Here is a 19,491-nt window from a genome sequence, read left to right as displayed (position 1 = left end):
AAATTAAAAACACTACATTTAAACTAACAATTAACCTAACATAACCATTATACTAAACTGTTATACTAAAATTAAAATAACTACCAATTAAAAAAACTAAATTACACATTAAAAAAAAACTAACACTACTAAAAAAATTTAAGTCTAAAATTACAAAAAATAAAAAATACTAAATTACGAAAAATAACAAACACTAAATTACGAAAAATAACAAACGAAATGATCAAAAATAAAAACAATTACACCTAATCTAATAACCCTATAAAAATAAAAAAGCCCCCGCAAAATAAAAACACCGCCTAGCCTACATTAAACTACCAACATCCCTTGAAAGGGCCTTTTGTATGGCATTGCCCTAAAGAAATTAGCTCTTTTACCTTGAAAAAAATACAAAGACCCCCAAAGAAAACACCACCCAACCAACTCTAGCAAAAACCTAAGCTACCCATTGCCCTGAAAAGAGCATTTGTATGGGCATTGTCCCTAAAAGGGCATTCAGCTCTTTTACATTGCCCTTAAAAGGGCATTCAGCTCTTTTTAAAAAGCCCAAACCGTAATATAAAAAAAAACACCCCAAAAAAGATCCACTCACAGTTTGTGAAGTCCAGACATCCATCCTCATCCAGGCGGCATGAAGTCTTCATCCAGGCGGCCAGCAGTCTTCATCCAGGCGGCATCTTCTATCTTCATCTAGGAGGCATCTTATATATAGGCCTCTAGTTATCAAGCCGTCAACCTCAAATACGCTGGAATTCCGCAGCGTATTTGTGGCGAGGCTGATTCACCTAAGTTATCAAGCCCTACTGCCCGGCAAAAGTAGAATCTAGTGACGTAAGCTTTGATCCGCCGGACTCAGTTCGACACAGATAGATTCTTATGTCACTCCAGATGTTCCGAACGCAAGTTCGGCACAATCTGACTACTTTTGGAAGTTATCAAATGACTACCAGGTACGCTCTGCACTTTTCCCACCCTGGAGGCGGCGGATCCCATAGGAATCAATGGGAGTCTGACCATAGCGAAAGTTCATGTTCGCTGCTGCCCGACATCCCATTGATTCCTATGGGAGCTGTCTACACCTAACACCCTAACATGTACCCCGAGTCTAAACACCCCTAATCTGCCCCCCTACACCGCCGCCACCTATATTAAACATGGTAACCCCAAAAACCGCCGCTCCCGGAGCCCACCGCCACTCTAATAAACTTATTAACCCCTAATCCGCCGCTCCCGGACCCCACCGCAACTATAATAATTATATTAACCCCTAAACCGCCGCTCCCGGACCCTGCCGCCACCTACATAATACCTAATACCTGATTACTTTGGGGCATGCCCTGCAAAAAGCCCTTTTAAGGGCTGGTAAAAGAGCTGGTTACTTTGTAATGTAGTATAAGGTAGGGACTTTTATTATTATTTTTTTTTTAATTTTATTAGGGGACTTAGATTAGGTGTAATTAGTTTAAAATTCTTGTAATCTTTTTTTATTTTCTGTAATTTAGTGTTTGGTTTTTTTGTTCTTTAGTTAGTTTATTTAATTGTATTTAATTGTAGCTACTTGTAGTTAATTAATTTAATTTATTCAATGATAGTGTAGTGTTAGGTTTAATTGTAACTTAGGTTAGGATTTATTTTACAGGTAATTTTGTATTTCTTTTAGCTAGGTAGTTATTAAATAGTTAATAACTATTTAATAACTATTGTACCTAGTTAAAATAAATACAAAGTTGCCTGTAAAATAAATATAAATCCTAAAATAGCTACAATATAATTATTAGTAATATTGTAGCTATATTAGGGTTTATTTTATAGGTAAGTATTTAGTTTTAAATAGGAATAACTAATTTAATAAGAGTAATATTTATTTAGATTTATTTAATTAATATTTAAGTTAGGGGGGTGTTAGGGTTAGTGTTAGACTTAGGTTTAGGGGTTAATAATTTTATTATAGGTTGCGGCGGTGTAGGGGGGGGCAGGATAGGGGTTAATAAATTTATTATAGGTGGCGACTGTATAGGGGGGAGCAGATTAGGGGTTAATAAGTTTAGATTTCAAATTTTTTTATTGATAAATAATATTCTCAATTACAAAGATAACATAGTGAATGTTTTTTGGAGCACGCAGGCTCCTTCAGGATATATGAACAGAACATTGAAACAATATCAACATTTCAGGTTGGGATGTATTTATAAAATGGGAGATGAGCGTGGTATAGCTCTTATCAGAGGGGGTAGGTTAGATGGGGTGGGGAAGGAGCTGGGGAGGAGAGAAAATGTGGTAGTGGTGTTAGAGGTAGAGATGTAGATCTTATACCTAGGGTATATAGCAAAGGTTAACTAGTGCTCGTTTGTTCCAGTGTTTGGGGTCCAGGCTATGGTATGGCAAGTTTGCCAGTCTGCCCACACTAGTTCAAACAGGTCCGAATTATTTAGGGAGTAAAAGATAGGTTTCTCCATGTTGTAGATATATGCCATATAATTTAAGATGCATGGCCATTTTGGGGGTGTCTTGTTTTTCCATGCCTTGGCTATGGTCGCTTTAGTAGCTGTTAGTAAATAGATTGCTAGGTATGCTTGATGCTTAGGTAATTTAGTAATGCCTAAATGTAAAAGGGCATTGGGAGAAGTTGCGGGTAGTGTTATACCTAGTTTCGCTAGTGTACGAAAACAGGTACTCCATAAGGGTCTCAGCTTAGGGCATTCCCACCATATGTGCAAGGAATCTCCTTTTTTACCGCAATTACACCAGCATAGGGGAGATGCAGAGTCAAACATTTTGTTTAGCTTCGCAGGAGTGAGATACCAATGCGTTAAGAGTTTATAATAAGTTTCGAAGAGTGTAACACAGTGAAGAGCCTTTTTGGTAAGGGAGATTACGTGTTGCCAAGTCTGTGGGGGTACAGTTAGATTCAGAGCCGACTCCCATTTGAGTAAATGAGAGAGCTTGTTCTCAGAGTCTGAGTCTCCTATTAAGGTGTAGTGTATTGATAAAGGCCTATGCAGTTTGTTACCTTGTTGCCATGTGATTTCCCAGAGTGTTCGAGGTCGGTGCAATTCAGGTTGGAAACCCCAACTGAGAAGAAAGCTCTTTAATCTTGTATATTCAAATGTCATATGCCTGGGTAGGTTGAAGCCAACCTGTATTTCTGAGAGTGTCATGAAACGCAGGGTTGGTGAAGTGACCCAAATGTCAGCTACTGTCTGTATACCTATTCGCGTCCAGCTATGAGGGTGAGAGTCTGGTAGGCCTCGTAGGCGACCCGTCATGGGAGTGATAGGTGAAGGGTGCGGGGCAATATGTGGATGGTGTCTCAGCTTGTCCCACATAGCGAGGCATTCTCGTATTATGGTGTTACTAATGTCTGTGGTCCATCGTAGGTGGGCAGGAATCCAAATCAGGTCAGGTAAGAATATGTGATTTGGGAGAGAGGCTTGTTCTATGGTTTTCCATTTACTAGGGGAATCCTTCGCACCCCATTGCGAGATGTGAGTGAGCATAGCTCCTTCATAGTACCTTGTTATCGAAGGGGAGGCTATGCTCCTCTACTAAGGGGACTTTGGAGAATTTTATGCGCTACTCTAGGGGGTTTGTGCTGCCAGATATATTTTGTGAATTCACTCTGAAATTGGTGGAGGAGATACCCCGGGATACGAAAAGGAAGGCATCTAAATAAGTATGTAATTTTGGGTAGGAAGGACATCTTAAGGGCCGTTAGTCTGCCTATCCATGATATGTAAGTGTAATCCCATTTGTCTTTTAGAGTGCGCAGTTCAGCTAGGAGGGGCAAATAGTTGTCTTTGATCATCTGAGGGATATTGCTCGATATCTTAACTCCTAAGTGAGAAATAAAGTTGTTGGCGCAGTGTACTCTAAAATGGGTCTTTAGGGTGTCGACTGTGTCTCGGGAGAAACCCCATGTGAAAATTTCTGTCTTATCTAAGTTTAATTTGTAAAGGGACATGTACCCAAAAGAATCTAAGATTTCCATCAGTCTCGGGAGTGAGGATAGAGGGTCTGAGGAGAATATCGTGATGTCATCAGCAAAGAGCGCTATTTTATGAATAGTGCCATGTAGACGAACTCCATATATTTTTTTTATCTTGTCTGATTTGCTCTGCTAATGGCTCGATTGCCAGGGCAAAAAGAAGAGGTGAGAGTGGACACCCCTGTCTGGTACCATTGGAGATTGAAAAGGGGGGCGAGACGAAGCCTAGTCCTCTAACTACAGCTGAGGGAGTAGAGTAGAGAGCCTGTATCGCTTTGATAATTTGATCTGGGAAACCAAAGGTTTTGAGGACTTCCCATAAGTAGGACCACCGAATGCGGTCAAAAGCCTTCTCTGCATCTAAAGAGATTACAGAGAATGGTCTATTTAGTCTGGTGGATTCAGTGCAAATGTTTAAAAGATGCCTAGTGTTGTCAGGTCCCTCGCGATGTGGAATGAATCCTACTTGGTCTAAGTTTATGAGTTGCGGGAGTAATTTAGAAATGCGTGTAGCGAATAATTTAGCATAAATTTTAACATCTAAATTAATCAGGGAAATTGGCCTGTAATTGGAGCATAAAGATGGGTCTTTTTGTGGCTTGGGGATAGTTATCACCGTGGCTTCCAGGAATTCCTTACTGAAACTTCCCTGTTCTCTAGCGTGGTTAAAGAATCTTAGAAGTAGTGGGGTTAGCTCATTTGTGTAAGTTTTATAAAAGGCTGCTGAGTAGCCATCTGGGCCTGGGGCTTTAAACGGTTTTAAATGTGTTATTACGTATTTAATTTCCCTAGGGGTAAAGGGGGAGGAAAGCGTTTCTTGATCATCAGGCGACAATGAGGGGAGATTTAAGCTGTGAAGAAAGGAGCAAATATTGTCGGCAGGGGTTAGTTTATGGCTTGTTTTTTTCTCTAAATTATACAGATTTGAGTAGAATTTCTCAAAGCATGCACCAATGTCTGAAGGTTTACGGTAGGTCTGGTTTCCAGATTGGATCTGGTGTATTCTTGAGGTACTCGCTCTGTTTTTGAGTTTATTAGCTAGTAGTGTGTCTGCTTTGTTACTCTTGTGGTAAGTAATCTGTTTCAATTTAAATAGATTAGCTTGGGTACGCTTTAGTTCTAGCTGGTTGATATGATTTTTGATCTTTATGATTTGAGCTATGGCTCTATCTGAGGGTGTGTGCCTGTTGAGGAGTTCTAGTCGGCGTAGTTCGATATGAGATTTAGAGAGGGGTAAGCCAGCAAGTTTTTTAAGGTATGCTTGCCTCTTGAGTATGAGACCTCTAAATGTGGCCTTTGCCGCTCCCCAGAGTGTGTCATCTCTAACCTGATTATTATCGTTAGTTTGGCAGTAAAATGTGATGTCTTTTCTAAGGGTCTCCTTAAATGCAGCATCCTGCAAGATATCATGTGGGAGGCGCCATGAAGGCCTTGTATTGTGTCGTTCCGTGGAGCGGAGAGTTACTGATACTAGGTCATGGTCAGACTATGGGCACAAGGAGATATTAGAGTGTGTGACTTGGTCAAGGGTTTCTGCTGAGCAGAAGACATAGTCGAGTCTGGAGTACGTTTTATGGGGGAGTGAGAAGTGAGTGTAGTCTCTGTCTCTAGTGTGGAGTGATCGCCAGATATCATAGTAGCAGAAATGGGTAATAATTTGTCTGAACTTTTGGGAGAGTTGAGCAGAGGGGGTAGCTTGTTTTGTGAGGGTGATTCTTTTCCTGTCTAACGCCGGGTCCCACGTCATGTTAAAGTCCCCCGCTAGCAAGACTCTCCCTATTTTTATCCGGTCAACTGTGTGTAGGATCCGTTTAAGGTATCTGGGTTGATGCGAGTTAGGAAGATAAATAGAGACTAAAGTGTGATCAGTATGGTCCAGCTTACATGTTAGGATGAGAAATCTAGATTGCGGGTCTTTTAGAACTTGGATTGGTTCATAGGCTATTCTTTTATGAATTAAGATTGCTGTGCCTCTGGCTTTCTTTGAGAAGGAGGTGTATTCCAGAACAGTATAGTCTTTAGATATCGTACAAGGCGGGTTGTCTAGCGACCAATGTGTCTCCTGAAGGAAGGCTACATCGGGCTTATGGAATTTGAGCGATCTAGCTAAAAGGCTACGTTTGTGTGGAGAGTTTAGGCCTCTTACATTATGGGTTAGTATTTTAAGGGGGGGCATAAAGATATGTAGGGGGTAGGTCAGGTCTTTGAATGAGAGTTAGTTTAGATGGGGTGGGTGGGGGGGAGGGAAAAAGGCAACAGGTAAAGGGGAAGAGAATTAGCGAAAATAGTTCGCTGTGATGGAGCCCTAGCGTGGGCTGCCTGTGGGGGGGAGAGAAGCAACAAAAGCAGGGGTCAGTAGGGTGAGCCCTGCTCCGCAGTAATCACTATAATCTAAATTGCTATTACAGGTGTGCAAATCTTAAATTGAAAAAACAACAGTGAAATAGTGAGCAAACATATAACTTAATTGTACTCATTATTAGTAAACTTTTAAACTTTAACTCAACCTCAGTTGTGATCTGTTGGAGACAGGTCAAACTTCCAGGTTTAGTGAAGTCCAGGTAAGTTCCAATAGAGGCCACCAGAGACGTTTTTACGGTGGATTAGTTTTAGGTTTCTTAGCTCTTTGTTCTTTGATAGACCATTCAGGAGCTAAAGCTCTCAGCTTTGGGTAGGTAGGCTGTAATGGTGGGGGCTGTTCCGGGAGTAGGCCCCATGTGGCTAAGAGGGCCATACCTTGAGGTATGGAGGTGATCGTGTGGTTCTGGTTATTTCTGGCGACCACTAGGTTTGTAGGATGACCCCACCTGTACTTAATATTAGCTTTCCTCAGAGTTAAAGTGATTTGTTGGAAGGTTTTGCGGTACTGCAGTGTATGATTCGAAAGGTCAGGCAGAAGCTGAATGTCTCTAAATTTTTCTGGCATAGGCGGCCTCTTGAAGGCTGCTTGCATAAGTTTGTCTTTATATATGTAGCTATGGAAGCAGACGATTACATCTCTAGGCTTGTCGGCAGGAGCAGATCGCGATCTTAAAGCTCTGTGGGCTCTTTCCATTGTATCAGTGAGCCCTTCTGGGGTACCCACGAGTACTGCAAACAGTTCCATTAGAAAAGATTGAAGATGAGTATTCTCTACAGTTTCTGGGATGCCCCGAAACCGGATGTTATTTCTGCGAGATCTGTCTTCGATATCTGCCATTTTAAATTCAAGTTGAATCATCTGGTCTGCTAGGGTTTCAGAATAGGCGAGAAGGTTTGTCTGATCTACCGCTAGATCATCCTGTTTCCGCTCAAGTGCTTCAACCCTCTCACCAATCTCTGAAATTTCCTTTTTCAATTCCGCAGAGGAGCGTTGAATCTCCTGAGTGATGGAGCGTGTCTGGCTGGCTAGCATGTGCTGTAGGGTAGCCTTAGTAATGTAGTGATGTGATGGCGCTTCTGAGCGCACACTGGAGTGAGATTCAGCGTCTAGCGACTCAGGATCGCTTAACTCCTCGTTAGTGACAAGGTTAGATTCTTTGCCCGATTGAGTAAAGTGGTCATAAACAGTTTTCTGAGTGCTGGAGGGGGTTTTCCCCTGTCGTCTGGACCCTTGAGGCATTGTTATAGGACTATTAGGTATATCTGTAAATTAAAAATTAGTACCAACCTTCAATTACAAAGTACTCCTGGGATAATCTTAGGAAAATAAAGTACCATACAGCAAAGTTTACTAGTTCTGATATGTATTACTAGACTGCGGAACAGGGATCAACAGTACCCTCTATATTTATGACATTTTGTTACAGCATCACATAATAAATAGAAATTTAACCTCACGGGCCCAACATAGAGGTTCAAGTAAATAAGTCTCTGGCACCTCGGGGACAATGGGATACGACTGTGCAGAAGGGAAAAAGGAGAAGGGAAGTGACCAGCCCAGACTAACTGGACCGGAAAGGGAGAGCTGCCAACGAAAGTTAACAATCAGTGCAGGTCAACAGAATATTGAATGAAGGTTAATAAAATACCTTCCTATTAACTCGTTAACCTATTAGGTCAGGGGTATAGGTGAAGATGGTGTTCTTCAGGATACAATGTTTCGAAAGATGTGTTTCAATGATGGAAGTGTGATGTGGGGTGACCAGGTTATGTGTGGTGATTGTGCGTACTATATCGTGTTAGTGTGTGTAAGGCTAAGGGAGCGTGTCAGTATTTGTATCTATATGCATAGACCGTGGGAGGTAAGTGTTAGTTTCCCTGTTAACTGTTGTGTTGTATCCCTGCAAGACCTCAGGTGTGCAAGTACTTTTGAAGGGAGAGTCTGGATGCTAATGTAGTGAGTTTACTTATCCCCCAATAATTTTTATGGGATCTGGAGGGTGATGTGCAGGTAGATATAATAGTTTTGGGTAGATATGTGGGCTAGTCTGGGACTCAAGAACCTTTAATAAGAGAGCAGTACTTTTTATTCTATCTGTTGGTGTGTCACATACATGAAAAGTTACATTAACCTTTTGTATTATACTATACTGAGAAGCCTGTGGGAAAAAAGGCGTTTAGTTAAGGCAGCAATATGAAAACACACTCCACCTCAGGTTGTGAGCCTGAGGACAATGAAGATGTCGCAGCAGCTGGTATGGAGGAAGAGAAACTAGTGTGAAAATGTCCAAAAAGCAGGGGTTATACCAGATCCCACTACCCAGAGAAGCAGAGAGGCTGTGTGAAATATCAAAGGGTACGTTGTAGGCACTTTGTTTCAGGATGTGGCTGCAGAGCCAGTTCTCAGACCCTACAAGTATAAATATATCACAGCCTCCTAGGCCTCAGTTAGTAAGGTGAGGCAAGGATAGGTTACACTCTCAAGTGCTAGGGATAAGTGGCCTATTCTACACAGCCACTACAGGATTTATTGTAAGTCCCAGGCAGTAAGGGGTCAGTGATCAATCCTAGAGCGCTGGGGCTGCGTCTGCAGATGAAGTATGGCCTATAAGTGCAGTTAGAGTTATTTAGGTAGTTCCGTGTTGCAGGCTTCTTATTGCAGTTGTGTTCTTGCTAGGGTTAATCGCCTGCAGCTGGCCCTAGGGGGGACCAACCGTTACTAAGGACCACAGCTACTTTTCAGGGGTATGTCTAAATTCCACCTCTAATATTCGTCTGAGCAGTTATGCAGGGGAATAGAGGGGTTTTATCTGTAAGAGCCCGGGTACCAGTCTATACAGGGTTCAAAAGTTAGCGGTGTGCTGTCTAATCCCCTGGGTCTGAGAGAGCTGTATAGACAGTCAGGTATCCTGACAGGATCTTACCCGGTTCTTGAGGCTGGAGCTCCAGTGGAACTGTCTTCCAGGTGAGTGTCAGCTCAGGTCTGGTGCAAGTGTAAGAGGCCTCAAGATGGCGGGTGTTTGCGACCTTTTTCTCCCCTATGCTGCGCAGGAGAGAAACTTGATCTAGCCATCTTTGTCCCGCTGGGTCCCCGTAAATCCGACGCTCTCCTTATGACAGATTGCAATCTGCCGTGTGCTGAGGGGTAGCTATCTCACCTCCGAGATCGCTAAGGTGACTTCAAGCTGTCGGGTAGGAATCTCCCACGAGATCCGATGGCGGCTGGTCGTTCCGGAGTGGGTCCCCGGCCCTCCGGAACGAAGTTAGTTGGTGGCGGCAGGGATCAGGTATCAGATGGTGCAAGAAGGGGTAAGTACTCCGGAGCGGAGCCCCGGCCCTCCGGAGTAAGGAAACAGCTGTGCCCGAAAATGATGTTATGGGGTCCACAGGCTTCAGGCAATGTCCTCTTGGGTGGCGGTATCAGTAGAGCGGGTAGATGAGGATGACCCGGTAGGCTCGGCTGATAATTATAAAGCCTATAGGGAGACACCGGCACTCCTGGTTATAGCTAGATTCGGCCTGCACTCTCTGCATCAGTAAGCGGGTCCGCTCGCCACACTGTAGGTGTCCCACATTGAGCTGACTATTAACGTTGGTGGAGCAGATGAAAAAGGGAACCCTGCAGTGAAATAATGTTCACCTGACGAAGCCGACAGCTCAAACACTTTATAGAAGTCAAAATCCACACTTTATATTACTCTTTCAAATGTTTAGTTTACGGAGCTCAGTGTGAACACGTCTTGTCAGGTCAGTGGCTGACTCCGGCCCCTCAGGGGTCAATAAGTTTAATATAGGTGGCGGCGGGGTCCGGGAGCGGCGGTTTAGGGGGTTAAACAATTTATTTAGTTGCGGCGGGTCCAGGGTCTGCAGGATAGGGGTTAATAACTTTATTATAGGTGGCGGCGGTATAGGGGGGGCAGGATAGAGGTAATAGGTATTATGTAGGTGGCGGCGGGGTCCGGGAGCGGCGGTTTAGGGGTTAATACATTTATTATAGTTGCGGAGGGGTCTAGGAGCGGCGGTTTAGGGGTTAATAACTTTATTTAGTTGCAGGGGGCTCCGGGGGCGCCGGTCTAGGGGGTAGAACAGTATAGTTAGTGTGGGTGCTTAGTGACAGCTTATCAATAAAGCTGTATAAAAGCCAAAGAGCAGCGAGATCGGATGAGTGATAACTATCACAGTCCGCTGCTCATCGCCCCGTACTTGGTGCGCAGCTTTTTGACAGCTTTTTTGATAACTTTGGCGAACGTATTCAGGTCCGCGGCAGCGATGCGAGGCGAGCTTAGGCGAGCGTATTGGGGCCGGCGAAGGCAGGTACGTCCGGAGCTTGATATCTAGAGGCCATAGTGTTAGGTTTCTTTAACTTTTTTGGGTCGGTTTATTTTTTAGATTAGAGTTTGGGCTTTTTTTAAAAGAGCTGAATGCCCTTTTCATGGCAATGTAAAAAAGCTGAATGCCCTTTTCATGGCAATGTAAAAAAGCTGAATGCCCTTTTAAGGGCAATGCCATACAAATGTCCTTTTCAGGGCAATGGGTAGCTTAGGTTTTTGTTAGAATTAGGTTTTTTATTTTGGGTTTGGTTGGGTGGTGGGTTTTACTGTTAGGGTGTCTGTATTTTTTTCAAGGTAAAAGAGCTGATTTCAATGCCCTACAAAAGGCCCTTTTAAGGGCTATTGGTAGTTTATTGTAGTCTAGGGGGTGTTTTTATTTGGGGGGGGGGCTTTTTTATTTTATAGCGCTCTTAGATTAGGTGTAATTGTTTTTATTTTTGATAATTTTATTTGTTATTTTTTGTAATTTAGTATTTTAAATTTTTTTTAATTTTAGACAATTTTTTTAGTAGTGTTAGGTTTTTTTAATGTATAATTTCATTTTTTTACTTGGTAGTTATTTTAATTTTAGTATAATAGTTTAATATAATAGTTATGTTAGGTTAATTGTTAGTTTAAATGTAGTTTTTTTTATTTCACAGGTAAGTTTTTATTATTTAAAGATAGTTATATTGAAATTTTTGAAAGTTAGGGGGTGTTAGGTTTAGGGGTTAATAGTTTAATTTAGTGTTTTGCGATGTGGGGGGCTGGCGGTTTAGGGGTTAATAGGTTTATTTAGTGGCGGAGATGTGGGAAGCCGGAGGTTTAGGGGTTAACAACTTTATTTAGTGGCGGCGATGTCGGGGAGCGGCGGAATAGGGGTTAATGTATAATTTAGTTTTTTTACTTGGTAGTTATTTTAATTTTAGTATAATAGTTTAGTATAATAGTTATGTTAGGTTAATTGTTAGTTTAAACTTAGTTTTTTTTAATTTCACAGGTAAGTTTTTATTTATTTAAAGATAGTTATATTGTAATTTTAATTTAAAGTTAGGGGGGTGTTAGGTTTAGGGGTTAATAGTTTAATTTAGTGTTTTACGATGTGGAGGGCCGGCGGTTTAGGGGTTAATAGGTTTATTTAATGGCAGAGATGTGGGAGGCCAGAGGTTTAGGGGTTAATAACTTTATTTAGTGGCGGCGATGTCGGGGAGCGGTGGAATAGGGGTTAATAGCTTTATTATAGTGGCGTCAATGTCGGGGTGCGGGGGAATAGGGGTTAATAACTTTAATGTAGTGATGGCGATGTCAGAGAGCGGTGGAATAGGGTTGAATAACTTTTATTAGTGGCGGCGATGTCGGGAGCGGCAGATTAGGGGTTAATAACTTTTATTAGTGACGGCGATGTCAAGGACGGCAGATTAGGGGTGTTTAGACTTGGGGTTTATGTTAGGGTGTTAGATCGCCATTCCGTGCTTCAGGTGTTAGTTTTTCTCTAACACCTTCTCCTCATTGATGTCTATGCGGAAAGCGCGCACCAGCACGTATTCTCAGCCCTTGGATTTTGTGCGGTATGGAGATTAACGCCACCATATCACACGCACAAGGAGGCTTTTCAGAAGCTTGTAATGGCAGTGCTATGGGGGTGAAATAACACAACTTTTGTTGCTTTAATTTCGCACCCTCTATAGCGCAAAACTCGTAATCTAGGCAAATGTGAGGAATATAATGATAGTCATTTACAATCTATCGGCAGTGGTTTTTATGTCTTCTTTTTTGGGCTGAAAAGGCTAGCTTTGGGTTCTGTGTAATCACAATATCCTGAACATCTTGTTTGCAACTGATTCCTGAACTTGCAAAAAGGTTTTCAAATTCTCATCAAAAGTTCTGTTTCTCCTACACGGCCAAAAAGCTCTCACTTTTCAACAGCTTTTCAAGGACAGTTTCACCTTTTTCAAATCCAACACCTCTAGGCAATTGATAAGTCCTTGACAGGGCATTTTGGACATCTTTAACACTATTTCACCACTATTTTACCACTATTTCACCACTATTTCACCACTATTTCACCACTATTTCACCACTATTTGGAAACAGTCTATTATGTTGCTCAGGTGCAATATATTGTGAGATGGCCACAGGAGACATTGTAGAAGTTTTTTAACACACATGGGGTAGATTTATCAAGCAGCAGATGCTGCTTTTTACCCTGAAGTTTCAGGTCTGCCTGAAACTTAAGAAGCAACGGTCGTAAGACCACTGCTCCTTATCTCATCCGCCACCTCTGAGGTAGCGGATAGCAATTATCCTGATCAGATACGATTGGATGATTGACACCCCCTGTAGCGGCCGATTGGCTGCGAATGTGAAGGGGACGGCATTGCACAAGCATTTAACCAGAAATGCTTGTTTAATATTAAATGCCGACAGAGTATGCTGTCAGCATTTAGCGATGTTGGGCGGACATGATCCACTACAGCGGATCATGTCCGCCCGACATATGATAAATCTACCCCATGGTATTGATTTATTAAAGCTCCATTCATCCCTATTGGAGAGGCTTTATACAGGGAACATGACACATATGTACGTATTTATTGGTATAGTTAAAGGAAAAAGAAAACATTTTTCTTTCATGATTTAGAAAGATTTAGAAAGAGCATGCAATTTCAGGTAACTTTCTAATTTACATCTATTATCTCATTTGCTTCATTCTCTTGATATCCTTTGTGGCCTCGTCTGATTGGCTTACCCATGTGCATTGCTATTTCTTCAACAAAGAATATCTGAAGAATTAAGCATATTAAATAATAGAAGTAAATTGGAATTTACTTTAAAATTGTATTCTCTATCTGAATCATGAATGAAAAATGTTGTGTTTCATGTACCTTTAAATATGTATTTGTTTTGACTAAGTGATATCCTGTACAGCTAAAGGTATCTGCAACAAAAGTCAATTCAGGGCCCCAAAATCTACAAACAGAGTAATATTTGATTATAAGCCTTACTCGCATTGTCGTGATTTTAACTAACAGTACAAGCATTATTAAAATTGTGTTTTTAAAAGAGATCTCTTAATCACAACTTTTATAGGAACCTTTAACAATTAGTTTCCATCTACACCACTACTAAACCATCTGAATGCATATTTTATGTTGTCAGGATGGGCAGACTGTGTGCATAATTTTTTGTTGCTATATGGACGCTTTTTAGCTTTGATAACTATTTTATTCCAAAAATATTTAAATATTTTGTTTATTAAACCAAAATGGATACTACAGGTTTCATGCTTTCGTGACCAGGTTTTTATAGTGGACACTCCTATGCTTATTCTCGATACTGAGTTTCAAAACACCTGTGCATAGTTATGGAATTTACGGTCATGAATGCTCAATCGAGTTTACAAGTTCTATTATGTGAACCAACTTGGTCTCCAAGGTGTGATCTTGTTTAAAGGTATCCTAGGTTATTTGTTTGAGCTATATATATATTTATACAGCACATATTTAAATATATCTCTATAACTATATAACTATAGTGACACCTTGTCATATACAGTATTCCTTTAAAATACTTTTTATACATTTATTTCAATAATAAAGATATATTTTACATTTTATATGCATAAATATGTGTCATACTTTATTTTTAGCACCCTGTGCTATCAATAGTGCTCCCCGTATTATCTGGGCCTTAATAAGTGGCGTGATATTGTTAGCTCAGGCCATGATAACCAATATTGCGACCATGCTAGCTTGCACGTGTATTACAAGTTGAAAGTAAACATGTTCACTCGAGCGCAGATGAAAAAAATTGCGTGGTAGGTTTGCGCAAGTGAAGATCTAGGGGTACGTTTATCAAGCAGCGAATTAAGACCGCTGCTCCTTAACTCTTCCGCTACCTCTGAGGTGGCGGACTTCAAGCCTCCCGATCCGATCGGGATAATTGACACCCCCTGCTAGTGACCGAGTGACCGCAAATGTGCAGGGAGCGGCATTGCACAAGCATTTCTTGTGAAATGTTTGTGCAATGATAAATGCCGATAGCGTATGCTGTTGGCATTTACCAACGTCGGTGGACATGATTTGCTACTTGTCTGCCCGACATTTGATAAATCGGCCCCCTAGCGTAAAGTGAAAGAGTTAAAAAGTGCACTAAACACAACTTAGGTTACAAAGGCAGACATAATAACACATCTTTATACATAGAGATTCCATGTTGATATTTAACTTGATGTCAGTATATGCTCTATGTAAAGCTATATGTTTCCCATGTCTTTTTATTCCTACACTGGATACTGTCTGCCTTTGTCACCTAAGACCCCCTCCTTTATGATTTTTACGACATCCCCTCCTCTCCCTGCACTCAGACCTCTGTAACACTTTCTGTCCTTTTAGCCATCCTGTATTTTAAGATATAATCTGTAAATTCCATGGAATTGGTCAGTATTGCTTCAGGCTTGATTAAGGAAGGAACTCTTACTTATCTATATATAGTTAGTCCAATGTTCTTTCACTTGGAAAAAAATGTTCTTTTTATTTTTAAATATTTATTTATATATATATATATATATATATATATATATATATATATATATATATATATCAAAATAACAAGAGTATTGCATTGAGCAATGGTACTTTTTTATTGGACTAACTATACATTTATAAGATGACAAGCTTTCGGAAGAGTTCCGAATAAAATAAAAAGAACAGTTTCTTCTGTGTGAAGAACATTGGAATGTAAGTGGTAAGTGGTTAGATTTTTTTTCTTCAGCTCGTTCCATTGATGTCTACGGGGAGAAGAAGTTAACGCGGTTGTGATATCCGAAGTCCTGAAGTAAGTGTGCCTGGGGTTTCTCTCAAATGCAAACAAGCCTAAAAGTTTGCTTTGAGCGGTGTTTGCGCATCACTTGTAATCTCTTAAACTCTTAAAATGATGATTAATTCACCATTGTTGCTAATCTTCAGTTGATTATTCTTATTAATCATCATGAAACAACTCTATTCCCATTGTGCATTCCGGCAGCCCCACAACTAAGTGCATTTTTCAAAAATAACATTTTAGCTGTTGCCCAATCACAATTGTGGCATTTTGGCATGCTTGGTTGGATTCATTGTGCGATGTATGTTGGCCACATCAGCAGAGTATAATGCATAAGAAGAGAGTGGGTGGGACAGCCCTATGCAAAGTCCAGGAAGAAGACCAAGGACTGAGCGAACACATGCAGGAATAAAAAAAGTAGGTTTTAATTATAAAAGTATATAATTAGATTACAGGAATTAAAAGTTAGTGACTTTATGCTGAAACATAAAAATTACCATAACTTTGTTATCCTATGGTTTTGATTCACTGGAGTGTAAGATAACACTCCAAGGTTTCTATAACGTGAGATATTTAAGAGATTTGCTGTACTGCAATATTGTTGGTGACTGCTAGGCAAATAATTTAAGCAAACTATTATATTTTGTATTATGAGTATTTGCTTTCTACAACCTGAGTAATAATCCTGAAAGACATCACTTTTAAGTCATGTATGCCTTAAGCCTATAAATAAATAACTCACATTAGGGGTAGAATTCCATTTGTTGTTTGGTATAGCTAGAGGGGAAGCTGGTAACGTTTAGAAAAGCTGCCCAATTGGCTAGCTGTGGAGCAGCACTTGTACTCATGCAGACATTTGTAAGTCTCCACAACTGTGCCTCGAAATAGCCAAATAAAACTCCCACAGTTAAAACTGCAACTATTTGGGAAAAAATGAAATGTGGCTGGTAGGTTAAAGGAAATGTACAGTATTACAACCATGGCTCAATTTCTGCAAATGCTCTGTAGACATATTGTAGAGTAAACTGTACAAAATGTGATTCATGCTGTCACAGTTTGGAAGTGATTTATTTCAATAAATTTAAGTAGTTTGACCACTGACAAACCTAAAATTGTAAAAGCAGTTCAGCATTATTCTTCACTACTAAAAAGTTAAAATGCTACAAGTTGTAACATTGTTTTATTTGTGAACCAATAAATAAAGTGTGTGTGTATATAAATATAAATAACAGAAAAAAAAAGATAAAACACCAGCTCTATACAACCTGTGGTTCTGAAACTAGAATTATATAATGTAATAATACTGTTCTTTTTGCTGATTCCTTATATGTCAATATTACAGGCTATTACGCAACAATATATACAAACACATATAGGGACCGATTTATGAATGTGCGGGTGGACATGATCCGCTGTAGCAGATCATGTCCACCCCACATCGATAAATGCCAACAGCATTCTCTATCGGCATTTATCATTGCACAATGCCACCCCCTTCACATTTGTGGTCAATCAGATGCTAGCAGGGGGTGTCAATCATCCCGATCGTATCTAATCGGGATGATTTCTGTTTGCCGCCTCAGAGGTGACTGACGAGTTAAGGAGCAGCGGTCATAGGTCTGCTGCTTCTTAACTCTTTTTTTCCGGTGAGCCTGAAGGCTTTCGCAGAAACTGCAGGATACGCTGCATAGTAAATCAGCCCCTAAGTCTCAATGGATAAAAAATACTTGTGCTGCTCAAATTGATGCAGTGTTCCCCTTACACTGTAACAATGTTAGAAGAAAAGAGAGAATCAAAAAATAAGCGCACAGACTATAAGTATATACAAAGGTGTAACAGTTTCCTAAAAGGAGCAGTCCTATTGCTTGTCCGCACTTCACCGTGATCAAAGTGCAGCTTATGTGCAAGGAGATAGCTGACTTGCTTACTGGATTTTACCTCAATCCTATGAGGTAAGTTGATCGTTCAGTCCTAGGGGAGAGGATTATATTCCACCCTTCGGTCTTGTCTGTAATGTGTCCCTGCGGTGAAGGCCTGATATCCCCTTATAGGGCGTTTCTCTCAATCTGTCAAAACATCCCTACGGCACATCTAAGGCACCACTCTCCCCATTGTTATCTGTTATCTTCTGTTATGCTGAAGGTTAGCAGTGTGTAGTCAGATGGAGAGAGAGAGAAAATCACTGTCGGCTAGATTTAGAATTTGGCGTTAGCCGTCAAAACCAGCGTTAGAGGCTCCTAACACTGGTTTTGGGCTACCGCTGGTATTTAGAGTCAGTCAGGAAAGGGTCTAACGCTCACTTTGCAGCCACGACTTTTCCATACCGCAGATCCCCTTACGTCAATTGTGTATCCTATCTTTTCAATGGGATCTTTCTAACGCTGGTATTTAGAGTCGTGACAAAACTCCAGCCGCAGAAAAAAGTCAGTAGTTAAGAGCTTTCTGGGCTAACGCCGGTTTATAAAGCTCTTAACTACTGTGCTCTAAAGTACACTAACACCCATAAACTACCTAAGTACCCCTAAACCGAGGTCCTCCCACATCGCCGCCACTCAATTAAAATTTTTTAACTCCTAATCTGCCGACCGCACAATGCCGCCACCTACGTTATCCCTATGAACCCCTAATCTGCTGCCCCTAACACCGCCGACCCCTATATTATATTTATTAACCCCTAACCTGCCGCCCCCGCTATCGCTGACCCCTGCATATTATTATCAACCCCTAATCTGCCGCTCCGTACACCGCCGCAACCTACATTATACCTATGTACCCCTAATCTGCCGCCCCCAACGTCGCCTCCACCTACCTACAATTATTAACCCCTAATCTGCCGACCGGACCACACCGCTACTATAATAAATGTATTAACCCCTAAAGCTAAGTCTAACCCTAACCCTAACACCCCCCTAACTTAAATATAATTTAAATCTAACTAAATAAATTAACTATTATTAAATAAATTATTCCTATTTAAAGCTAAATACTTACCTGTAAAATAAATCCTAATATAGCTACAATATAAATTATAATTATATTGTAGCTATTTTAGGATTAATATTTATTTTACAGGCAACTTTTTAATTATTTTAACCAGGTACAATAGCTATTAAATAGTTAATAACTATTTAATAGTTACCTAGTTAAAATAATTACAAAATTACCTGTAAAATAAATCCTAACCTAAGTTACAATTAAACCTAACACTACACTATCAATAAATAAATTAAATAAAATGCCTACAATTATCTACAATTAAACCTTACACTACACTATCAATAAATAAATTAAATAAAATACCTACAATTATCTACAATTAAACCTAACACTACACTATCGATAAATTAATTAAATACAATACCTACAAATAAATACAATGAAATAAACTAACTAAAGTACAAAAAATAAAAAAGAACTAAGTTACAAAAAATAAAAAAATATTTACAAACATTAGAAAAATATTACAACAATTTTAAACTAATTAAACCTACTCTAAGCCCCCTAATAAAATAAAAAAGACCCCCAAAATAATAAAATGCCCTACCCTATTCTAAAATGAAAATAGAAAAGCTCTTTTACCTTACCAGCCCTGAAAAGGGCCCTTTGCGGGGCATGCCCCAAAGAATTCAGCTCTTTTGCCTGTAAAAAAAAACATACAATACTACCCCCCCAACATTACAACCCACCACCCACATACCCCTAATCTAACCCAAACCCCCCTTAAATAAACCTAACACTAAGCCCCTGAAGATCTCCCTACCTAGTCTTCACCACACCGGGTCCCGATCTGTCCAGAAGAGCCTCCGAAATCTTCGTCCAAGCCCAAGCGGGGGCTGAAGAGTGACGTCCATCCTCCGGCTGAAGTCTGGATCCAAGCGGCAGCTGCCCCTAATACCGCCGCCCCCTGCAGACTCACGGCCGCCCGCATGGGCCGCCAGCAGGGGGTGTCAATCAACCCGATTGTACTCGATCGGGTTGTATTGTGGCGATGTCTGTCCGCCTGCTAAGCAGGCG

The 19,491-nt window shown here is 40.6% G+C and overlaps 1 protein-coding gene across 1 annotated transcript in view; it reads left to right on the top strand.

Annotated features, from left to right (window-relative positions):
• The window catches only part of WDR72 (WD repeat domain 72), a 430,783-nt gene that overhangs the window by 274,973 nt on the left and 136,319 nt on the right, over nt 1–19,491 (top strand). The gene's annotated exons all lie outside the window — the stretch shown is intronic.

This window comes from Bombina bombina, chromosome 6 (assembly GCF_027579735.1).
Source record: "Bombina bombina isolate aBomBom1 chromosome 6, aBomBom1.pri, whole genome shotgun sequence".
Classification (NCBI taxonomy): Eukaryota; Metazoa; Chordata; class Amphibia; order Anura; family Bombinatoridae; genus Bombina; species Bombina bombina.
This window is presented reverse-complemented; position numbering and strand designations above follow the sequence as displayed.